Here is a 24,070-nt window from a genome sequence, read left to right on the forward strand (position 1 = left end):
GGTCACTACTCAGCCTGCCACGAGCATTGTATCATTTTGGGAAAACCATTTGAAGATTATGAACAGATGATGTACTGATAGAAGTGGTTCTCAAATTTTAGCGTGCAGGAGAATCAACTGGGGTGTTTATTAAAAGTGCAGGTGGTTCTCATTCAGTATCTCTGGGGTGAGTCTGGGAGCTGCAGTCTGAACAGGCATCCAGATGATTCTGATGCAAATGGTTTCAGAATTACTCCTTGGGAGACGCTATTCTGATGTATGGACAGATAACAGACTAGAGAGGAAAAGGACAGCAAGAGCTGTGGATAGACTAATGCAGTAGCACACAGTAGAGGGTGAATACATTGTTAATGATTAACAAAAACCTTTCCAAACAAACCTCTGGGACACAGTATAGTATGTCCATTAGGTGCAAATGCGATGATGGATTTAGATCTAGTTCTATCACACCTGTCACTGTGGCAAGTTACTTCATTTTTTAAGTCTCAATTTTTTACCTGAAAATGGAAATAATAACTCTCTTATGGTGGATTTGAGGATTAAATATGTGTCAGAAAAGCACTCGGCTCAGTGCCTGGCAAATAGTAAGCACTCATGAATAATAGTCATTGGACTATTGGAAGTATCATTATATCTAAAGGACGGATGTTATTTCTTAGTAAAATGCTCAATTCAATTCTAAAATGAATGCAGACTATCTGTGGGTTATTCGTCTGTTACAACCTTATCCAAAGTTCTATGGAAAACAACAACAACAACAACAACAACAAAACCAGGAAGAGGCCCTTCTGAACACAGAGTCAGCCCATCTTGCTTTTAAATTTATAAGCCATTCCTCAGGACATGTTCCTCTTTGGTTCTACAGATGCTGTTTTCTAGCACTTTGTGGGCCCGGAGGTAATGATCAGTCTAAAGCAGAGGATGTAGAAACAGCAGAGGCAAAACATCAAATGCAACAGAGATTGAGGAGCCCTTAGGAGAGACTACTTGTTAGAACACACATGTGGAAATAATGGAAAATTCCACCTGTCAAAATATTGGAAGCAAGGAAATTTGATAAAATAGGACTCTGGGTTCAGAAACTCCTCTACTTATAAACTTGTAGAGAATGTTAGGACCTTTCGGAGAAGTGAAAACACAATTTATCTCAGAAGGAAAGATGGCCAGCTTTGCCAGCCAGGTGATTTTACCGGTCACACATAGGCACTACAAAGATGGGAAGCAGAGTGTTCCTCTGTGTTTATGAATACGTGGATTTAGGAATAAGATTTTCAGCACTAACCTGTGACCAGGTAGAGGAGCTTCTGTTTCTTGATTCCAACGGAGTCCCCGTTTTATTAATTTAGTGATGAAAAATTCCCCTGAAGAGAGTTTCTGTATAATGAAGCAAATATATGTGCCTGCTGAAGAAGGGTGGGGAGCTCAGATTGTGTCGGGGGATGGGAGCAAAGTGAAACCCCTGGCGGCAGATGGTATCCCCCCCCCCACCCCTTCTCGTCATTCCTGCAGTCAACCCTACAGATGATGAATACTGGACATCACTGTGGCAGAATGGATAAGAATGGAAAAGTGCAAGAAAACCGTATAGGTGTGTGCATTCAGATTAGGCTAATGTTGGTAGCCCAGTTGGTAGAACATTATTTGTTAGAAGAGCAAAGCCATCACCTACACGGAAGTCCAAGGGACTGTTTAACTTATTTAACATAAGAAATTGCTTTCAGGTGTGAACCACCTGTTAACATTTGAATAATCGCTATACAATGACTATTGACAATTATGCTTAGCTCTTTAAAGTTAGTCCTTAAAGGGCCAGTACTTGCCAATTTTTGTTAATGTAGTTACAAGACTGCATTTTGAACTATATTAAAACCGTATGTTTGGGAAAATATTCACACAGTTCCATTTGAAATAGTGTGGTTGTACTGAATTATCCCATTTCACAGGTGAAGAAATTGAAGAACTGATAATTAGCCTGCTCAAGATCCTATTGTAAGTTTGAGACTAGTAGAACCCTAGACAGGGAAAGGGAGACAATCCAAATAACATTTTCTAACAGTGAGCACATCAGAACTTTAGCAGTGAATATCCATGAGTTAGCATCTTTAAACCATAGCAGAAAAGTGGCTTTACCTGTCTTTTTTAATTAAAAAAAATATTTTTTTAACGTTTATTTTTGAGAGAGAGAGAGAGAGAGACAGAGCGTGAGCAGGACAGGGGCAGAGAGAGAGAGAGGGAGACACAGAATCCGAAGCAGGCTCCAGGCTCTGAGCTGTCAGCACAGAGCCCGATGCGGGGCTGGAACCCACGAACCATGAGATCATGACCTGACCCGAAGTCGGACACTTAATCAGCTGAGCCACCCAGGCGCCCTACCTGTCTTTAGTTAACCAGTAAATGCTCCTGAAAGACTTTAAGATACATTTATGGTATTGAGCTTAGGCAAGAAATCCGGAAAGAGAACATTCAGCAAGATGTATCCTCAGTGAAAGGAGGGTACATGTCAGTTTGGCAAATTTTGAACAGCTGGTTCATTGAGATTTCTGTTTCTGGTGAACGGAATATCTCCTCTCTCTTCTTTCTCTTTAACCAACCTCTTCTCTCTACTGCTGATGTTGCTTTTTGATATTTCTCTGTTCATTTACACCTCACCACAGGGCAGAGAGGGAAGATAGGTGGGAATCAGTATGGGTCATGGGTTAAACCTCTAATTACAGTTCTTAAGGGGACTGGAGGAAGGAGGGTAAAACAAGGCGTGGGAGTTATTTGTTGTTCTGTGTCCCTCCTCCCGTCCCTGGTGCCATCCATCAAGTTGTTCAGACAAGGCCTCTGGAAGTGTAGCAGAGCTGAGTTGAAATGTAAGTCAGACAAAGATGAGGTGTCTCTTTTCTGCTTAAAAATATTTTCCACTGGAACACTGAATTCACATTGCAAAGAAAAAAGCAAAATGTTTTAAACAGACATAGTAATATTGTTTTATCTTGGCAAATGTGCTAGTGCGTGTATATGCACACACTTGTAACATGTTCTCTGAATATATTTTTGGTGATTTATGGGAACAGATGGAGATGTGATCCATGTCGTGTTTTGTTTGGATAAATTGGTGTTAAGACTTCAGTTTTGGCCATCACTGCCCAGCATTGCTTTTCTCCCTAATTAAAACTTAGACGGCAGTCAAGAATTAGATGAACAATATTTTTCCTTGTAGAACTGGAGATACCTGCTGATCTTGACTTCGGTAAAGTCTTGCCTGCTTTTATCATTTTCCATGGACAGATGATGCCAAACGAAGTTAGTTAACCGTTTTAGTTGTTTGACAATACTGTTTGGAGGAGTTTGATGAGAAAAACAACAAATTCCTGATAGTCTAAAATGCCTAGAAAATAGCTCTGTCTTCTTCCCATCCTCTGTCCCCTCCCTCCTTCCATTCCTTCTTTCCACAGACATTTGTTAAGTACCTACTAAATGCCAAGCATATGTACTATGCACTGCTGATGCAGTCATAAATAAGATAAATACGGTTTCTGCCACCCTGGCATTTGCAGAAATTAATTATTTTAAGTGCATAAGTAATTAGTTGAATGGAATTATGATACATGTTATCAGGAAAGTTTGGGGTGCTGGGGGGAATATAAGACAGCAGAGCAGGGGCCTCCTCTCTGGTCTTGGGGAGTCCTGAGAGATTTATGATGTCACAAAGGAAGTGACATTTAATCCGGGCCTTAGGGGAACCCGGGTGAGGGGCTGGGCCGGGTGGCCTGACAGGTTGTGTGCAAGGAAGAGCGGTCCAGGGATAAAGGATGGCTGGCGTACTCAGTCTCTGAGGTGGGGGAAAGCTTGGCTCGTCCAAGGAATGGCAATGGCATGAAGACAGCGAGCGGGAGAGGAGTGGCTGTTTGGACCGGGTGGTCGGATGCCCCCCATCACGGCGGCTCTCTGCCCCAGTGCTGTGCAGGCCTAGAGGATCTCAGGAGCGCTGGGGAGTCTCATGCAACAGTGACGGCACCAGCGTGCTGCTCTTCAGGGCTGGACCTGCTTCCGTGTGGAGAATGAATTAGGGGACGGGCAGGAGAAGATTTAGGGTACCAGACAGGAGGCTCTTTAACTGCAGAGGGTGAGAGGTAACTGGCCGAGACGGGCAGTGGTGGAGGTGGATAAAAAGTGGGTGACTGTATTCAAAATCCGGCTGGGCCCTGTGATTGCTCAGGTGGGTGGGTGAGGCCAAGTGGCCACCCAGGACGACTCCAGCCTTTGTCCAGCGTCCTGTCTTTGGACCGGAATGAGCACAGCGAACATCCCTTTCATCGTCTTAGGTTTTACCTGCCTTCCTCTTTGTGGAAGTAAGGAGTGGGGTGCCTTGCAGGTCTTCAGACAACTCTCTGTCCTGGCCACCTTCCTTGCTTTCACGGAGAGGGGACAGATGCCATCACGGCCTCTTCATCTGGGGTTTCAAGTCATCACTGGTCAGCTTCCTTGGCATCAGCTCCTCTGTCACTTCCTTTCTCCTCTACCAGCCTTTTCCCTCTATGTCCCCTTCTTCAGCCTGGAGGCATCTGTTACTTAGCTCCTTAATTTGGGTCATTTAAGTTATGAATCTTCCAGGGGTCACACATGCGTCTTTGAGTCAGGCCCTTAGATTTCCTTCCTCCCCTTTGTCTATGTCCTCCCCACAGGGACACGTCTTGCCTCCAAAAGAGCGTATGCCTGTATCTCACATCAGGCCACAGTCATGGCCTTTCTCTGCAAAGTAGTGTGCAAAACACTCTTGTCAATCAAATCTTTTAGAAATATATGTTTCTGAGGTATCCTTGTAAGGAATCATTTTGTAAAACGAATAATCCTTCTGTCCTAATCGCTGGATTTCCCACTCTGCCCTGCCTCTTCCTCTGTCTTGAGTGTGAAGGCTCTGTGCTCCACGCTGGGCTGTGTGGAAGAAACGTTCACAGTCTGTGTCCACAAGAAGCTGAGGGTCTCATGCTGGCTTCTGCAGGGCAGTCCCTCCATATCCTGCACACCTGCATCGGTAAGCTTGGCCCAGCATCAGACGCATCAGGACAGGCACCGTCGCCGGCAGCTGACGGTGGCATGCTTGAGAGCTTGGGGTTGGCAGAGAATAAAGATGGCGACGGAATGAGAAAGGAGGGAAAGAGTGGATGGCAGACTTTAAGACACACGTGAGACGCCTGCAGGGAAGTCCCAGAACTATCTGGGGGGACTTTGAGGAGTAAGTAAGAGTGGGCGGGGGCCAAGTCAGAGGGATACTGTTTGCTGACTGATACCACCCAATTGTATCGCCTGGCTGATGAGTCCAGGGAACGTGGTTTGTGGAAGGCGAAATTACCAGTGGAAGAATAGTAAGCGCAGGTTACATCATTGACTTGAATCTTTTCAGGGCGGTGCTCTGCAAGTGGGATTCTGAGTTAAATGTGGATTCTGACTCAGTAGAGCTGGTGTTGTTTGGGGCCGGGGTATTATAATGCTGCATCTGATGAGCTGCTGGTCCTGGGGCCTCACTTTGAGTAGCAAGGCTCTCTAAGTTAAAGAATATAAATTGTATGTAGGGAGACTTGGTGGAAATCTTTGATCAGAAGCCTGGGATGGCAGAAACGTCCAAGAGATTGTTTCTCAACTTGTAGTGCTCTAGGATACCAGAAGTGTGTAGCTTGGGAGTCAGTCTGGTCTGAACTTTAGCACTGGCATTCAGTACTGTGTGACATTTTGTGAGTTATCTAACCTTGTATGGTCTTGGTCCCATCATCTGTAAAATAGAAACCTCATAATGGTGCTTATTTCATAGGGGTTGTTGGTTATATTACTTAGTTGGAAGAATCTGGGTTAAATAAAGTAAAGCTGGTATCCTTACTGCAGGACTTATCAGAACCTTTAATGTGCAAAAGTGATGCTCCAAGAAGGAGATATAAGTGGTGTTTCCCAAACTGGCTTGACCATTGAACTTCTGATTTTCTTGGAGCCTTTCGTGGGCCTCTGGAACTTCTCTTTTAGGAGAATTGATCTGGTGGCAGACAGAAAGATGAGTTCATTTGGGAAAGACTGTGGCTGGGGAATTCTCCAGGACCTGAGTCTGGCAAGAAGGGGGGCAGCAGAATGTCCAGGTGTTGAGTCACTGAGGCAGTGGTGTGGGGTAAAGAGGAAGGAGTGGTCAGAAAAAAACACTCTGAGGTTGACTCAGGCTGGAGACTTGTTAGACATGAGGGTTAGAGGGAAGGAGAAGTCATGTAAGATTCTTTCCCACCTAGAGAGAAACAGAAGGCCAGGGGAGAGTGCCATGTGTTTAATTTTCCATCCTGATTTAAATTCTGCTGCTTCTTGCCCACAAACTAACAGCATGCCTCTTGAGTCTCTAGGGCATTTTACAGTAAAGCCACATATTTTCTGAAGCTGGGTCAAGATTGAGCATATGAAATTCCTCAAGTGTGAAATTCTACTTAACCCCATTAATGCTTATAACCCTGAGTAGGTATTGTTTATAATTCGCTTCTAGTTAACCAGTGGGTATTTACGTTTGCCAAATCTTTGCAGTTTCATCTCAAACTGCTTTATTTTAGGGGAGGAGATTTGCCTTCCTGTCAAAAAGCTGAGAAGAACCAGCCTCCCCCTCCTACTCCTACGGTTTGCACATTTGTCTATAACTCGTGTGTGTGTGTGTGCACTTGCGAGCATGTGTGTGTGTGTGTGTGTGTGTAATAGTACTCTGAATTTCATAATACTTAGGATAGTCACACCTTCATTGATAAGAGCCTCTACAGTTTACCAAAGGTTTTGACATAACGATCTCATTTTATTCTGACAAACCATGAAATGGGTATTATTTAGCATATCTGTTATTTTCCCTTACGAGGTGAAGGAAAGTGGGAATGGTATACAGTTTCATAGGCCGATCTATAGATACTTTCCTTCCCCTGGGAATTTTCTCCAGCTTTTATATAGAGCTTTCATACACGGTTGGTACTGAAAATACTAAAGCAATTACTTGAATTACAAGGATAAACCCATTTACGTGTAAGTGCAGTTACTGAACCGTGCTCCCAGTGTAAAGAGCCTGGTTGAAATGCAGCTGGAATCACGTTAGCTCCCTCGTTCCTGCTCCCCAGTAAACCTGCTACCGTGGCTTCATTGAAACACACCCGCCACCACACATACAAACACATGCTGATAATAAACTCACATGAGTCAGTGTTCACTTTAGGTTTAAACATTTTTCAATGGCCTTTGACTTTCTCTAAAGTAATAACTGTAGTTAATATTTTAGAATCACTTGATAAAAGTCCAAGATATAAATCTTTTTGAGTGGCCATTCAAGAGCACTCCAGGATGAATGTGAAGCTCTGCATTTTCTGCAGATGGAGAACTCTGTTTTGGCCACCACCTAGATTTTAATTAGTGAAAGTCTCTCATCGCACTTTCAACACTGATTTAGAAATCAAGCTTTCAGATTCTGTTCAGCATTGATCAGTAAAAGCCACTGCTCGTGGCACATTTATTTTACTTTGTGTTGAATCCTCTGAACTCTTCTGTGAGGCTAGGATTTGTGCCTCGTTTTCAGAAAAAGAAACTGCGGCTCGGAGAGATGAAGCAACCAAGGAGGAGTGCATTTGCACCGACCCCACAGCCTGCATCTCCCACTAGCTTGTGGGGCTGACAAATGCTGTTTGAGATTTTTGTCTAGAGAGTTTAGGTTACCTAGAAACTCGGAAATATTGCAAAACATCCGATTTAACTTTCACTCTTTGTAGTCTGTCACTTCTTTTTGTCTTCTACAAAAGGGAAGGAGAAAACAAATCAAGGGTTGAATTGCTGATGATAATTTAATCTTTTAGTTTTAATGAAGAGCTTGGCTGTGGCTTTTGATCTGTAAACATAGTGGACAAATATACACATATAACAGCCAGGATGTGGAATTGAAAGAGACCGTGCCGGTTGAGGGGTCTAGGCGACTGCTGAGGTGCCCTGTCGAGGTCCCCCTTGAGGCTGATGAGCCCATCCCCCACTTTTCAGAATGGGCCTCTAATGCTTACAATGTTCCCTCCTCAGGAGAAGGGATGTGTCTGCCTCACCTGGATGTCTCTCCCTTATCTCCAGGTTGGGGCCAATACCGAGTGTCTCACAAGCGACTAAAATCCTGGTTTGCCCAGGACTGTCGTAGTTTTAATGCTGACTGTCTCATGTGCCTGGAAACCCTGCAGTCCAAGGCAAACCAGGGTGACTGGTCAACCCCTTGTCCCAGAGGGCCCCCAAACTCTGTGGTGCGGTGAGTGGGCCAGAACTCCCGGTGGGACCAGGCTGAAGCTGATCTCTAGGCAAGACCCATCCTTTTAAGAGTTTGCAGAACTTCTTCACCCTTAAGCCATGTGAGGTCACAGCGAGAAGATGGCAATCTATGAACCAGGAAGTGGCTTCCCACCAGATATTGAATCTGCTGGTGTCTTGACTTTCTGGCCTCCAGACATGTGAGATATAAATCTCGGGGTGCCTGGGTGGCTCAGTCTTAAGCGTCCAACTTGAGCTCAGGTCATGATCTCCCAGTTTGTGAGTTTGAGCCTTGCATTGGGCTCTGTGCTGACAGCTCAGAGCCTGGAGCCTGCTTCAGAATCTGTGTCTTCCCCTGTCTCTACCTGTCCCCCACTCGCACTCTCTCTTTTTCTTTCAAAAATAAATAAACAGTAAAAAAAATTTAAGGGGCGCCTGGGTGGCTCAGTCGGTTAAGTGTCCGACTTCAGCTCAGGTCATGATCTCACAGTCTGTGAGTTCGAACCCTGTGTCAGGCTCTGTGCTGACAGCTCACAGCCTGGAGCCTGCTTCCGATTCTGTGTCTCCCTCTCTCTCTGCCCCTTCCCTACTCATGCTCTGTCTCTCTCTGTCTCAAAAATAAATTTAAAAAAAAATTAAAAGAAATTAAAAAAAAAAAAAGAAATAAATGTCTGTTGTTTATAAGCCCCTAGTTTATGATATTTTTGTTATAGCAGCCCAAATAAGCTAAGACATATGTCAAACCAGTAACATTTTTATTTTAATTCTTCTCTGCTGATGCTCCGGTGTGAAGTGAGAGCTGGATGTATGTCTCTGTATATTTCCAAACCTGGCTCAGCTTTATAATAATGTATTTAAACCACAGTTCATGTTGAGGAGTGTTTCTGACTTGCAGAACGTAATGTGAAATCTCTGCATGTATGTGAGGGTGTGGTGTGTGTCTGTGTGTGTGCTCACACAGTGAGGCTCCTTTTGTCCTCCAAGTCCTGAAGATGAGCAGGGTAATTCTTAGCTCCAGAGAACAGAGGGCCTGCAAGCTAACACCATGCATTCAGACTCAGATCCTGGCCCTGCTGCATGATCCAGAGCTGCATGATCTTGGGGGAAGTTGCTTAACTTTTGGAACCTGTTGGCTCATCTGTGGAGCGGAACAGAATGTAGTTTTCGGGTTTGTTGGGAGGAATAAATATACTAACGCACAGTGCCTTGTTGATAGTGAGTACTCCATACATTGCTATTATCATTTTTCTCCTGGTATGATAGGTGACTCAATTAGTTTTAAGCCCGATTTTGGAGTATTTTACATAGATAACTTTAACAAGCACACCACTCCTTTTTCCACCTTATACTTACATAGGGCTTTTGTTTCTCAACAGGCCTTAAATGAGGTATCTCATCTGAAGTTGACGGCCACTCTGTAAGGTCAGCAGAAAGGCATTTCAATCCCCTTGGTCAAGGCTACAGAGGTGAGTCTGGAGTCCATATCTCCCACTCACTGATATTGCTTCCTAACATAACACGGGCTTGTCTAAAACAAGGGATATTTCTTTTTCATCTGAGGACAATGAGTACAGCAATTTCTCAGGTTTTTCAGAACCTTCTGAACCCACATTAATCCACACTATTCCTCTGAAAGGAACACAGGCAAAGAATACAGCCTCTCTTGTTCACAAGAATTGCCAGTGCTCTTTTTTTTTTTTTTAATTAAATGAGGATGGATACCGTCAGTCACCCACCCTCTTTTTAATTTCCTATGTTCAATTTGATTAAGATGTGTTTCTTGAAGATATGTGCTATCTGGTTCTTGTTGTATAAAAAGTTTAATATCTTTCCCCCTTTTATTGGACTAGTAAGGCATTTGACATTAAAAATAATAGCTTTGAATTTTCCTGTTGCTGTCTGCATTCAGTAGGGGGAATATTAAGAATAGATGGGAAAATTCATTTAGTTCTTTCTCTGAAGGGTCCTTTCAAAGCATGATACGTAACATGATCTACTCTATAATCCACAGATGCACAGAATAAATAAAATAGAGTGATAACGTAAGTTCCTTAGTGTCTAATCCAGGAAATGAATGTCTGTTAAAGAAATATGGCTAGCAATCTTTTAAAAAGTCACTGGAAACTTATTTCTTCCCTGTGTGTTTAGCTGAAGTGAGCATGTGAATTTATTTTCGAGGAGGGGAATTGCAAGAGAACTTAAAACCGCATTCTGTTTTACAATTTAAACCTGTCAAATTACTAAAACCTCTGAGTTGTGTCCTATGCCCGATCCCAAGTCTTTGTTTTTGGACGAAGACTTTGTTTTGGACAGAACTTCTAATATCTCACTGTGGTGGGGGGGGGGGGGCGGGGAAGGAAGAATAAGCGAACAGGCTGAGGGTCCTGCACTAAAGTATGCCGGGTGCTGATAAGACGTTAGCCATGCTGGAGTCAAATGGAGCGGAAACTCTCAGGTTGGAGCCAATATGGGGTGGCTTTCAAATAAGAAAGGGGTCTGCTAAGTCTGCATGTTGTCCTCCAGATTGGCTCCATAATAGCTTAGTGGTTCTAAGGACTTAGGGCTCCAAATAGAGTAACGACCTCTGGGTGTAAATCTTGATCTCTCTAGTACAGCCTTTACACTTTGTGCATCAATTTGGTGATAGCCAGCTTCCAACTAGATTTATGACCCTCAAAAACTGTATGAAATAATACATTTGCTGTTTTTAAGTTTGCTATGTTTTGGGAATAATTTGTTATGCGCTAGTAGATAACTAATACAATTTTCTTACTGGCAAAGTGAGAATAATAGCAGTATTAGTACCTGCCAACGTACTAAGTGACATAGTATATATAAGTGGCACAGAGTTAAATATTCAATGAATAAGGGTTGCTATTGTTATTGTACTTAACACTCTTGACTTGGCCAGTTGACTCTTCTCTCAGATCTAGAAATAGCTTTCATTACTGTGTAGTGCTGGGACTTTTGCTAGTGTCATTGTTTGGATCTCCATTTAGCAAATACTCTTCCCTTCTCTCATTTAACCAGCGCTGTCCTGCCTCGTCACTGCTTCTTGTGGAGGGATGGGGAGTCAGCTAATTTACCAAATAGTGTTTGTTGAGTCTCTGCCTTGGTGTCCTAGACACTGGGTCAATCAGCCTGGAAAATCAGTCCATGAGAACAAGAAGGATGCTTTGGAGTGAGACTTTTGTAATTAATTTTTCTTTTTTGACAAATTTTTCCATTTTGAGAGAAGATGAAGAATAAGTTGGATGATGGAAAGGATAAGAGTGTTGAATGGAGTGATTTAGAGTGATTCTAAATTTATTTTTTAGTAAAAATGGAAGAAAGCTCTTTGACCCCTTTATACTTTTTATTTTAATTTGTTTTAGTGTGAGATATCAGTATGTATTTGTGACACACAGTGGTTATATAGTATTGATTTTCTTCTCCTAGAGAAGGAAAATGCAGCTACTCTCAAATATTTATCAGAGAGGCACTCCTGCTCTTTTGGGAAAGTCTTCCTCGTTCTAACTTCTAGCTCCAGGAATTGTATGAGAGGAAAGGAGCACCTACCTAGTTGGCCAGAATAAGGGAATCGACCTTGGCAATCAGTACGAGAAACAGATGTCACATATGGATATCACAGACTGTTCTCACAGCCTGGTTCTTTTAGCATTCACAGCTGTGTATGCCATGGATGGGTCAATACCCTTTGATAAATGTGTTATTTTCCTCCATAGTTAAAGATTTTGGTCAAAAAATGGCCTTTTCTATGAGGGGCATAGAAGATAAACAAAATAATGTCTTTCACAATGGGGTAAACTGACAAACTGAACAATTATGTTATTTATCTCAAGATAGATAAAACCAAAAGCCAGGTACTTAACTTGCACAGTAATCTGCAAATTGATACTGTTTCATTGTTATCAGTGCTGTTATTTTTAAATCAATGCAGCAAGCACACAACAAATGCCATGGATTATGTAGATGGTAGGTTTGTTTTTGTGAAAGTGATACCATTTTTAATTGATTTACTTCAATTAAATATATTCAGATGAATCACTTAGATGTCTATGAATCTTTAAATCCCCTTTGGTCACCAAATCTTTGGATACCAAAGATACTCTGGAATAGTCTGTGGGTAAAAGAAAGCAGCAGATATATCAAGAATAGACCTAGAGAAAAGAGATGTAAAATAGTAACCTAAGGAGTCAGGATGGTTCTCTAACATTTATGTGAAGCTGTTGGTGGACCTGGGGCTTGATTGCTTGTCCTTGGAACAGTCTCAGCTATGTTTTAGTACAGCCTGAAGGCTCCTGTTTCCTTTCTCTTTTTCTGAGTCAGTGCCCAGTTATTAGCAGAGATGTTTGCCCTGGGGCCTAGGGCAAACAGGGATGAGTAATGAGAACCTTTCATTTGTGTTTAGCAGAGTACTGTAAATTTAATTGTTCTAAATCATGCTGTGCTATAGCATATTGATTTGCTAACTATAAGTTGAATGTTACTTGAGAAATGGTTCTTGTTCTATTTCTATCAATAAATTTCCAGGTTATTTTAATTAACAAATTCTTACATTTAATGCAGTGGGCCTCACTTGTTGAAGCATATTTGCATGTAATGCTTGACCGAATCTCACATAACATCTCTGTCCATATAGCTGTGCATGTACCTGAGGGCATTTCTGAAAAGTTCTCTGTCATTGTGATGATACATTTAAATTTCTTGTTCAGGGACTTTCACGTGAAATGATCTGGCAAACAGGCTTGTACTCTTGAATAAATTACCAAGACTGCTGCCCAAGTGGTTCCTAGACAGGGAAGCTATAGGGCAAATGTGTTTTATAGAATAACTAGCAACTTCTAGAAATAACTGATGAAATAACTAAAATAAAATCAGAAATGAGAGATGACATGGCATCCGGTACAACAGAAATACAAAGGATTGTGAGAGACTACCACGAGTAGTTATACACCAACAAACTGGGCAGCCTGTAATAAATGGATAGATTCCTAGAAACACAACCTACCAAGACTGAATTACGAATAAATACAAAATCTGAACAAACCAACTACTTGGAAGGAGATTAAATGATAATCCAAACTGTTGCGACAAAGTCCGGGACCAGATGGCTTCACTGGTTAATCTTATAAAACATTTAAAGAATTAATTGCAATACTTCTCAAACTCTTGAAAAATAGAGAGGAGGGAACACTCCCAAACTCAATTTATAAGGCCAGCACTACCTTAATATCAAAACCAGACAAGGGCACTATAAAAACAAAACAAAACGAACAAAAAAACAAACAAAAAATGAAAAACAAAAGACAAAAAAAACAAAACCAAACAAAACAAAAAACCAGGGAAATATCCCTGATGAACGTGGATGCAGAATCCTCAACAAAATATTAGCAAACTGAACTCAACAATACATTAAAAGCATCACGCATTATGATACGTGGAATTTATTCCAGGGCTGGAAAGATGGTCCAATATCCACAAATCAGTTGCTCTAATAAACATTAGTAAAATGAGGCACAAAAATCATATGATCATCTCAATACATGAAGAAAAAGCATTGGACAAAATTCAACACCCTTTCATGATAAAAATTCTCATCTTGATAAAACCTCTCAACAGAGTGGGTTTAAAGAGATCATACTTCAACATAATAAAGGCCATATATGACAAGCCCACAGCTAACGTCATACTCAGTGGTGAAAAATTGAAAGCTTTTCTTCTAAGATCAGGAACAAGATAAAGATGTCAACTCTTGCCACTTTTATTTAACATAGAATTGAAAATGCTAACCAGAGCTATTAGACAAGAAATAGAGAATCCAAGTTGGAAAGGAAGAAGTAAAGTTGGCTCTATTTGCAGATGGCACAATATTAAATATAGAAAACCTGAAGGACTCCACCCAAAAAAGTATAAGAATAAACAAATGCAGTACAGTTGAAGGATACAAAATCAGTATATAAAAATCAGTTGCATTTCCATACACTAATAACAAACTATCAAAAAGAGAAATTAAGTAAACTCATTTACAATTGTGTCAAAAAGAATAAAATACCTAGGAATAAATTTAACCAAGAAGTGAAAAACCTGTATAGTGAAAACTGTAAGACACTGATGAACAAAATTGAAGAAGACATGAATAAATGGAAAGATAATGTATGCTTATGGATTGGAATAATTAATATTGGTAAAATGTCCATACTACTTAAAACAATCCACAGATTCAACACAATCCCTATTAAAATTCCAATGGCATTTTTCACAGAGATAGAATAAGCAACTCTAAAATCTTTGTGGAACCACAGAAGACCCCACATAGCCAAAGCAATCTTGAGAATGAACAAAGCTAGAGGCATCCCGTTTCCGGATTTCAAAGTATATTACAAAATTTTAGTCATCAAAACAGTATGGTACTGGCATAAAAATAGACACTTAGATCAATCGAACAGAATAGAGAACCCAGAAGTAAACCCACATGTGTACGGTCAATTAATTTATGACCAAGGGGCCAAGAATATACAATGGGAAAGGGATAGTCTTTTCAATAAGTGGTGTTGGGAAAACTGGACACTCACATGCAAAAGTATGAAACTGGACCACTATCTTATACCATGTACAAAAATCAACTCAAAATTGTTTAAAGATTTGAATATAAGACCCGAAACAATAGATCTCCTAAAGAAAACATAGGAGTTAAGCTTCTTAGCATTGTCTCATTAAAAAAAAAAATTGAGTAATAGAATCTCTTTGACTACTGTGGATATGAAGCTTTTTTGGTTACATGTGTTGAAAAATCTTCTATTTGTTACCTACCTATTTACATTTGTGATGGTGTATTTGATAAAGAGTTCTTAATTTTAATGTGAAATTTATTAACATTTCTTATGGTTAATGCCTTTTGTATCCCGCTAAAGGAGTATTTTTATCTACCTGCAGGTCATGGAGATATTCTTTACTTTTTCCTTCTGGAAGGTTTATTAATTTGCCTTTCATATTTTCATCTATGATAAATCTAGAATTAATTTTTTTGTGTATGGTATGTAGTGAGCGTTAAGGTTTTGTTTTGTTTTTTGTTTTTTGGTTTTTTTTTTTAGTGGATATTTAGTTGACCCAGTATCATTTCTTAAAAAGACTTATCCTTATCCTACTGTGATTGTGGTGTCAAACTTGGTTGTAAATTAGGTGTCCCTATATATATGGTTATATTCCTGGGCTCTTTATTCTGTTCCATAGTCTGTTTTTCTATTTTTGCCCCACTACCACACTGTCATAATGGAGCCTAAAGAATAAGTCTTGTTATCTGGGAGAACAGGTACTCCTAACTTTTCTTCTCTTTCTCTGATTGTCTTTGCTGGTCTTGGTCCATTGAGCTTGGTCCATTCATGTAAACGTTGAAATTCTCTGTCAATTTCCACAAAATATATCTTTTGGTAATTCTATTGACTTTGCATTGAATCCATACATCAATTTGAGGAGAATTATTATCATAATGTTAGGTTCATTAGTTCATCAACATGGTAAATGGTTCCATTTGTTTAGGTTTTCTTAAAATTTTCTGAGTTATGTTTTATAATTTTCTGTGTAGTAGTCTTACAGATCTTTTGTTAGATTTACTTATATTTATCAAATTTTTATAGTATTATAATTCATTTTAATATGCCTTTTCAAACTGTTTGTGACTAACATATATAAATAAAATTGATTTTAAAATATTAAACCTTATCCAGAAAACCTGATACATCCATTTATTAATTTTAATAATTTACTTGCATTTTTTTAAAACACAAAAAATAATAGCATCTGCAAGACAGTGAGAATTTTATTTTTTTTCCAATCCTGGTATATTTTATTTCTGTTTTTTGCCTTAATGGACTGTATAGGCCTCCAATCAATTAGAATAGAAATAATGTTAGAGGTTTTCATATCTTATTCCTAATATCAGGGAGAAATTTTTCAACATTTAATATTTAAGTATCATGCTTGGTATTTGTTCACTGTGAAATTTTATAAGATTAAGGAAGTTCCCTTCTTAGTTTATCTAAGAACTTTTAAATTAATTAATTTTTTAAAATTTACATCCAAGGTAATTGGTATAGTGCAACAATGATCTCAGGAGTAAATTCCTTAATTCCCCTTACCCACTTAGCCCATCCCCCCAACCACAACCCTTCCAGCAACCCTCTGCTTGTTCTCCATATTTAAGAGTCTCTTATGTTTTGTCCCCCTCCCTGTTTTTATATTATTTTTGCTTTCCTTCCCTTGTGTTCATCTGTTTTGAGTCTTAAAGTCCTCATATGAGTGAAGTCATATGATATTTGTCTTTCTCTGACTAATTTCGCTTAGCATAATACCCTCTAGTGCCATCCACATAGTTGCACATGGCAAGATTTCATTCTTTGTGATTGCTGACTAATACTCCATTGTATATATATACCACACCTTCTTTATCCATTCATCTGTCGATGGACATTTGGGCTCTTTCCATACTTTGGCTATTGTTGATAGTGCTGCTATAAACATAGGGGTGCATGTGCCCCTTCAAAACAGCATACCTGTATCCCTTGGATAAATACCTAGTAGTGCAATTTCTGGGTCATCGGGTAGTTCTATTTTTAATTTTTTGAGGAACCTCCATAGTGTTTTCTAGAGTGGCTGCACCAGTTTGCATTCCCACCAGCAGTGCAAAAGAGAGCCTCTTTCTCTGCATCCTCGCCAACACCTGTTGTTGCCTGAGTTGTTAATGTTAGCCATTCTGACAGGTGTGAGGTGGTATCTCATTATGGTTTTGATTTGTATTTCCCTGGTGATGAGTGATGATGAGAATTTTTCAATGTGTCTGTTAGCCATCTGGGTGTCTTCTTTGGAGAAGTGTCTATTCATGTCTTTTGCCCATGTCTTCACTGGATTCTTTGTTTTTTGGGTGTTGAGTTTGATAAGTTCTTCATAGATTTTGGATACTAACCCTTTATCTGATGTGTCATTTGCAAATATCTTCTCCCATTCTGTCGGTTGCCTTTTGGTTTTGCTGATTGTTTCCTTCGCTGTGCAGAAGGTTTTTATTTCGATGAGGTCCCAATAGTTCATTTTTTGTCTAAAAACTTTTAAAAATAATTGTGAATGGATGTTGAATTTTATCAAATATTTTCTCTGTATCTATCAAGTAATCTTATGATTTTCTCCTTTATTTCATTAATTTGGTTAATTACATTTTATATATCTGTTATAAATAGCATATACTTGAAAAAAAAAGTGTAGTCTGATCACTTTTGTTCTTCAATTGGAACATTTAGTCCCTTAACATATGATGTAATTTCTAATATACTAAATTTAAATCAATCATGCAAAATTTTTTTGTCTTCCTCTTCTATATATTTTTTTCTTGTCTTATCTTCCTTTGTTTTGTTTGTTTTTGTTGTTGTTTTCTTCCTTCTTTCGGATTTATTTTTATTATTCCTTTTCTCTCTCTACTCACTTGATAGTAATATTAATACATTCCTTTCTTAGTCTTTTATTGGTTACTCTAGAGATTGCAAGGGTGCATTGTGTGAAATATATCTACTATCAAATATTTCCTGTCTTGCACCCCATCATCCTGTGTCATTCTTCTCTTGTGCTTAAAACTCCAAAAATCTTCACCAAAATGGTAAAAAAGAATGGTGATATTGATAACACAGTAAAAATCTAAAACATGCTAAAACATGAGCATGGAGCTCATGAGAGGCAGTTCTGCCCTCTCAGTGCATGCCGGAATGTTCTCAGCCTACATCTCCTCAATGCTGAGCAGCAGGGGAGAAAATATGAAGGCCATTGGCACTATCACCATCACCACCACTGTGGGGCCCCCTGTCTCAATTATGATACCTGGTCCTCCTGGTCTCTGCTGTCCTAGCCTATCCTTCACTGTTAAGGTACTATTTTTAATAAAGGCAAACTGAATTATTATTGTTATGACTTTCTTTTGTCTTTACAACTTCTGACAAAGATTTCATTCTTCTGACTTATTCTCACAAGATTTTCATTGGTATAGCTCTGCATCTTTGACCTTCACTTTTGAAAATGGTAATTTTTAATATTTTAAATGTTTCCAAAAGATATAAAATGTTCTCAGGTGTTGAATTGAACTCTTAGGAAAGGAGTCAAAACAGTCTCCTTAGGCAGTTTGGTCACAGGCATATTTTATTTGGCCCACAGAGTATTTTTAAACATTATTTGAATTTTCATATCTTTCGGGGAACCACATAATCTCCATCCTCTCTCCTGTCTTAACGCCCAAACTCCCACACTAGTGTTACCCCTTTCTGGCCCCCAATATTTGGCAAGGGGCCTTATAAGAAATTGGCCCTGCTTTTGCAGTCAGAGATTTGTCTCTTCAGCAAGACTAGAACTGAAAACATTCTGAAAGGGACAATTTGATTCTCTTTTGTATTTTCTTAAAGAGAACTTGAAGATAGATTACTGAAACACTGCATCTCTCTCTATCCCTTTGTCTTCCTCCCTCACTCCCTCCCTCCCTTTCTCTCTGTCCCCACTTGAGCGATGTTCATCTTTGCTCACAAAGATCTAGGGTAAGTCTACTGGAGTGGGGACCCTAACAGAGCTGCTAATGTCACCTCTTTAGAGCGGTCTTTTCTAATTATGTCCTGCAGAGTAGTTTTCCTCATTATTCTGTTTCTCACCTCCCAGTTTCTTGCCTTCAAGCTGTTTATGAGTTAGTAGTTATTTTACTTCATTATTTGCTTACTTGTTTGTCTGTCACTCCTTCTGGACCTGGCACTCCCTAAAGGTGGGCGCTATTGTATTCTTGGCATATAGCACAGTGCTTTGCAAGAGGAGACACTGAATAATGTTTGGTTTAAGTAATGAAAGAGAGAGGAGTCGTGGTCATGCAAACTCTGTGTACGGTTTCCTCCCTGTGACCATGCTCATCCCCTGTAGAGGCTGCAGCCTACAGAGGCAGGGAGTTCACGTAGGCACCATTGCTGGTGGTCAGCCCCATGGTAATTTTCCCACTGGGAGCCTGAGAAAGCAGTGAAAAATCTCTTAAAATGGAATCTCGATATCTCTCCTGGGGAAAATATGTGTGTACGTGGCATGTGGTCTAAACAATGAGAAAATTGATTAGGTCATACACCTGGAAGGGGAAAGGTGGGGGATTTCAATGTTATTAATCCATGACCTGATAAAAGCCCAGATTCTCTCTGCATCTCTGTTCTGTTGTCCTGGGCTGGCTTCACACTGGGGCAGGAACTCCTTGTGGTTGTAACATGCAGTACTGGTGCTACATCCTTCGTCTTTCACATCTGACTGTGTGTGTGTGTGTGTGTGTGTGTGTGTGTGAGAGAGAGAGAGAGAGAGAGAGAGAGAGAGAGAGAGAACCTCTTCCCCAGCCACTTAACAAAAGACTTTTTCTTTCCTTTTGGGTGGATTGGACCAAATTGGGTCACATGCCCATGTCTGAACCAATAATTCCCTCCAAGCTTTATTCAGAAATCACCTCCTGGGGCACCTATGTGGCTCAGTTGGTCAAGAGTCCAACTTCGCCTCAGGTCATGATCTCGCAGTTCTTGAGTTTGAGCCCCACATTGTGTTCGCTCCTGTCAGTACAGATCCTCTGTCCCCCTTCTCTCTGTCCCTCTCCAACTTGCACTTTCTCTTTCTCTCTCTCTCAAAAATAAACAAACATTAAAAAAAAAAAAAAAAAGAAATCATCTCCTTCAGTCCTTCCCTGACCATTCACTCTAAAATCACAACCCAACTTTGCAGCTTCATTTCTGTCTAATTCACTTACTATCATCTAACTAGCTATACCTTTTACTTAGCTTTTCCTTTGTTTGCTTATTGTTCGTAGTCTCCATAAGGGTAGAGATTTTATAAGTGCTATTACCTGTGGTATCTTCTTTGTCTAGAACAGTACATGACTTAGAAGCCATCTAATAAATATTTATTGATTGAATTAGTGAATGAATGTGGCCAGGGATTTCATGGGACTGTTGGCTTTGGCCTTTTTTTATTTTTAACAGCTTTATTGAAATACGATTCCCACACCATACAATTCGCTCATCTGAAGTGTACAATTCAATGGTTTAGTACATTCACATAGTTGTGTCTCTGCTACCACAATCACTTTAGAACATTTTCATTACCCCCCAAAGAAACTCCCCATCATTTAAACATTATACCTCATCTCTTGCATTCCTCTCAACCCTGGGTAACCACTAATCTACCCTCTGTCCCTATAGATTTGCTTTTTCTGGATGTTTCATAGAAGTGGAATCAGACAATACTTCTTTCACTTAGCATGTTTTCAAGTTTCACCCATGTTGTAGCTCGTATTGGTATTTCATTTCTGTTTGTTGCTGAATGGCATTCTGGAGTATGGATACATTGTGTTTTATTTATTCATCTATCCACTGATGGACTAGCTTTGGTTTCTAAACCAGTCACTATTAAGGGCGATGAGTGTGCCGTGATTGGTTTGTGATACTCCTGGCCCCTCTTCTTCTCAGTTCCTCCAACTGTCCCACATAAAGGGAGGGACATAGTGGATCTTAGTGGACAACCATCAGCAGATCAGTATTGTGTTTCTTCTTTTTTCTTTCTATCTTTGTATTGTAATATTTTCCTCCTTCCAGTCATTATTATTATTTTTTTTTATATTGGAGGGTCAATGGCTTGTGGCGTCAAAACCACAGTAAGACAGAAGGTAAGCCACCAACACAGGGAATCATATTAGTTCTGTCTTCAGTTTAATTTCTTCATAAAAAAATCTCTCATTTTTCAATGGACACTGAGGTGTTACTCTGGAGGACTGCAGTAAGAAATATCACCATTCACCTAGGATGTAAAATATTTTCCCAAGGCAGTCTCTTCTTAATTTCCTGTGTTCTGTCTGTCGGAAGGCTCGCTGGTGCAAAGCCAATATGAGCTATGCTATATTTCAAACAAATGCCTTTTTGTTCTGGAGGACTGGGTATTCTTTTTTCTTTTCCAAGTAATTAACCCAGTCAGGGAAAAATATCAAAAGTCATTTTCCCCGGTTTTGTTTCCCTTTTCCTCTCTGGTCAAGGTTGGAACATTCTTCTCATCAAGAGTATTTCCAAAGACAACTTTGTATAGCCAGTGAGGACATTGTCCACACTTTTTAATTCAGTGGCAGAGACTTTGGGAAAACAGCATGCTACTTGTAGTCCAAGCAAAAAGGTGTAAATGGCTTTATTGAAAATCAATATGCTCTTGTGAAGTGCTGCTCATTTCTGAGTTCTTCACCTCACCGATGAGAGTTGGAAGAAGGTTTACAGCTATGGGTCTCTGAGTTTGAGGTTTTATTTTTTTCCCGTGTTTTCTACCGTGAGCATAAGGTTAAGGGATCATTTGGTGTTTTATTTGTTTACTCTTTGGAAAAAGAGAAGTGTGGCATGTTCCCCCCTCTCTGATAACCAGAGTTGAACTCCCACTAAGGGGTATAGCTGTCATTCACAATGTGGTCTCCTAAGTGAGGTCAGATTTGGGCAGACTTTGGAAAGGTGTTTGGAGTTTGAAAGTTCCCTCAGGAGACTGTGGAAACCCTCCTTAAGCCCAGAGAGTGAAGTTGAGGCACTGGAGTGTTGAGTTCTGTCAGTGTAGGAAGGCCAATGTCTTCATACTCTATAAAGAGTGCTCAGGTGCCTAAATTAGGTCTAGTTCTGACCATTATTGTGAGAACACAGACTGGTTTTAATTGGTCGCAGTTTTGGTGAAAGATGAGCTGTGAGATTGGATTTATCAAAATTTATGTGCTAGTTGCTGTTAATATGGCAGCATTTGAGGAAGATCAGGGTCATTTGTAATGACTTCATTTGATTTGTACAGATTTCGATGAATTACAACATTTTTCCTGTTGTAATTTACAACATTTTTCCTGAGAAACTAGATACTTCCTCATAAATTTCCATCGACCCTTTAAAAAGTTTAACCTTCATTTTAAGCCTAGAGATGACATAAATCTGGACAGTGAGGTATGGGTGATGGTAGCTTTGTCACAGCAAGGTCTTAATGAAATAGAGCCTAAGAGGGGGCCAGAGAAGAGAGAAGACTGGAAAGTATGCCCTTGGACAATTTCTCAATGAATCAACGTCAAAGGGTCACTTTATTTATTTATTTATTTATTTATTTATTTATTTATTTATTTATCAGTGCCTTGCAAATACATGGTATTCAGTGCATTTAGTTGACCTGAACTAAATGCAACCTATAGAGACATGACCCCAAATAATTTTAACTCCTGCTTGCAAACAAAGTGTTTTACTTTTTGGTGTTTTGGGTTAGGAAGGAGGTGAGGACCACCAGCCCAGGAGTAAATAGTCTTATTTCTTAGCTTCACATTTTTTTTCCTAAAAAATTCCTGCCTACATCAAAGCAAATAATATTTATCTTTGGCCTCATTTGCTACATCCTTTACCCAGACTGGTGCTTTCATTTCTTTTCAGTAACTTTGGATCCTGTTGTGAGAACTTTGAGCAAGCCCAACAAGGCTTGCTAAGTCCCTAGAGAGGGGCTCTTACTACAAAGTATTACTAATATTCCATACTGTAACTTAAACATTGCCTACTGTACAATTTGATTACCAGTTAATTAGAATTCTGTTTAATTTGATCAGAACCTCTGGAATTAAATCATTTTATATTAAAAAAATTATAAAACTTGATTGTTCCAAGAAAAGATTATTAGAATGCCAATCAGGTGGTTAGAAAAAATTGTCATCAAATAATAAGACTAATCTTATAAACGAATTGGAAAACAGCCAGAAAAGCCAGCCTAAGCTTGTTTTCAAAGTGTGCCTCCAGGGAACTGAGAGCTGTTGAAAATCTTCCTAACAGTTCTATGGGCTGACCTCTTGTGGCTCAGATGGTTTTAATAAGACAGTGGCTACAAGTTTATCATTGCATGGATTGAAAGTTTATTCGTGATATTTAGTAAAATAAAGTCTAGGCGTAACCACCATTGTTTTGACTCATTCGGTGATATTATTCACTTACTTACGTGTATGTACATACCTTTATTTATTTGGGGTGATTCTTCAGGTGAGATAAACAGTATCACACCTGAAAGGTTTTCTGGAACATAATCTATTATGCAAAATTGAATCATTTATCTGGTAATATTTGGGCAATCCGATCATCCGTTTCTTTCCTTCTTGTGTGGGTGCTACCATACATCAGATTGTAGGTTAGGGTCGATGCCATTTATTTATTTATTTATTTATTTATTTATTTATTTATTTATTTTAATGTTTATTTTTGAGACAGAGAGAGACAGAGCATGAACGGGGGAGGGGCAGAGAGAGAGGGAGACACAGAATCGGAAACAGGCTCCAGGCTCCGAGCCATCAGCCCAGAGCCTGACGCGGGGCTCGAACTCCCGGACCGCGAGATCGTGACCTGGCTGAAGTCGGCCGCTCAACCGACTGAGCCAGCCAGGCGCCCCGATGCCATTTACTTAAAGTGTGTTGAGAGGAAATGGCATTGCAGGCATCTGTTAGGAAGATTTAAAATAGTTTCCTGACACATTTGACTCACCTCGGTTTGACTTGACCAGGTGAGAAAAGGCAAAAGGATGGCAGCTAGCACTGGCCAGCAGGTTTGGTTGCCTTAGTCACTTATAACTGGACATCTCCATGTTGAAATGACATGATTGTGAATTTACCTTTTCACAAAATATGACTAATTTGGGGACATTTAAGTACATAATACATGTTATTAAGTAAAAGAAGAATACCATATGGAGTTTTAAAAAAAATAATGAAGAAACTTCTAACTATGAATAGTTC

The 24,070-nt window shown here is 39.8% G+C and overlaps 1 long non-coding RNA gene across 4 annotated transcripts in view; it reads left to right on the top strand.

Moving 5' to 3' along the window:
* Positions 1-24,070, top strand: part of LOC113599245 (uncharacterized) — a 122,490-nt gene that overhangs the window by 53,046 nt on the left and 45,374 nt on the right. The window contains exons 1-3 of one of the 4 annotated variants that reach the window (XR_008295065.1): positions 3,831-5,020; positions 6,363-6,471; positions 9,642-9,731. This is a non-coding gene — a long non-coding RNA (uncharacterized LOC113599245). The other 3 variants (XR_008295064.1, XR_008295063.1, XR_003419997.2) reach the window with 3 other exon arrangements.

The sequence above is a fragment of the Acinonyx jubatus genome, chromosome C1 (assembly GCF_027475565.1).
Source record: "Acinonyx jubatus isolate Ajub_Pintada_27869175 chromosome C1, VMU_Ajub_asm_v1.0, whole genome shotgun sequence".
Taxonomy (NCBI): Eukaryota; Metazoa; Chordata; class Mammalia; order Carnivora; family Felidae; genus Acinonyx; species Acinonyx jubatus.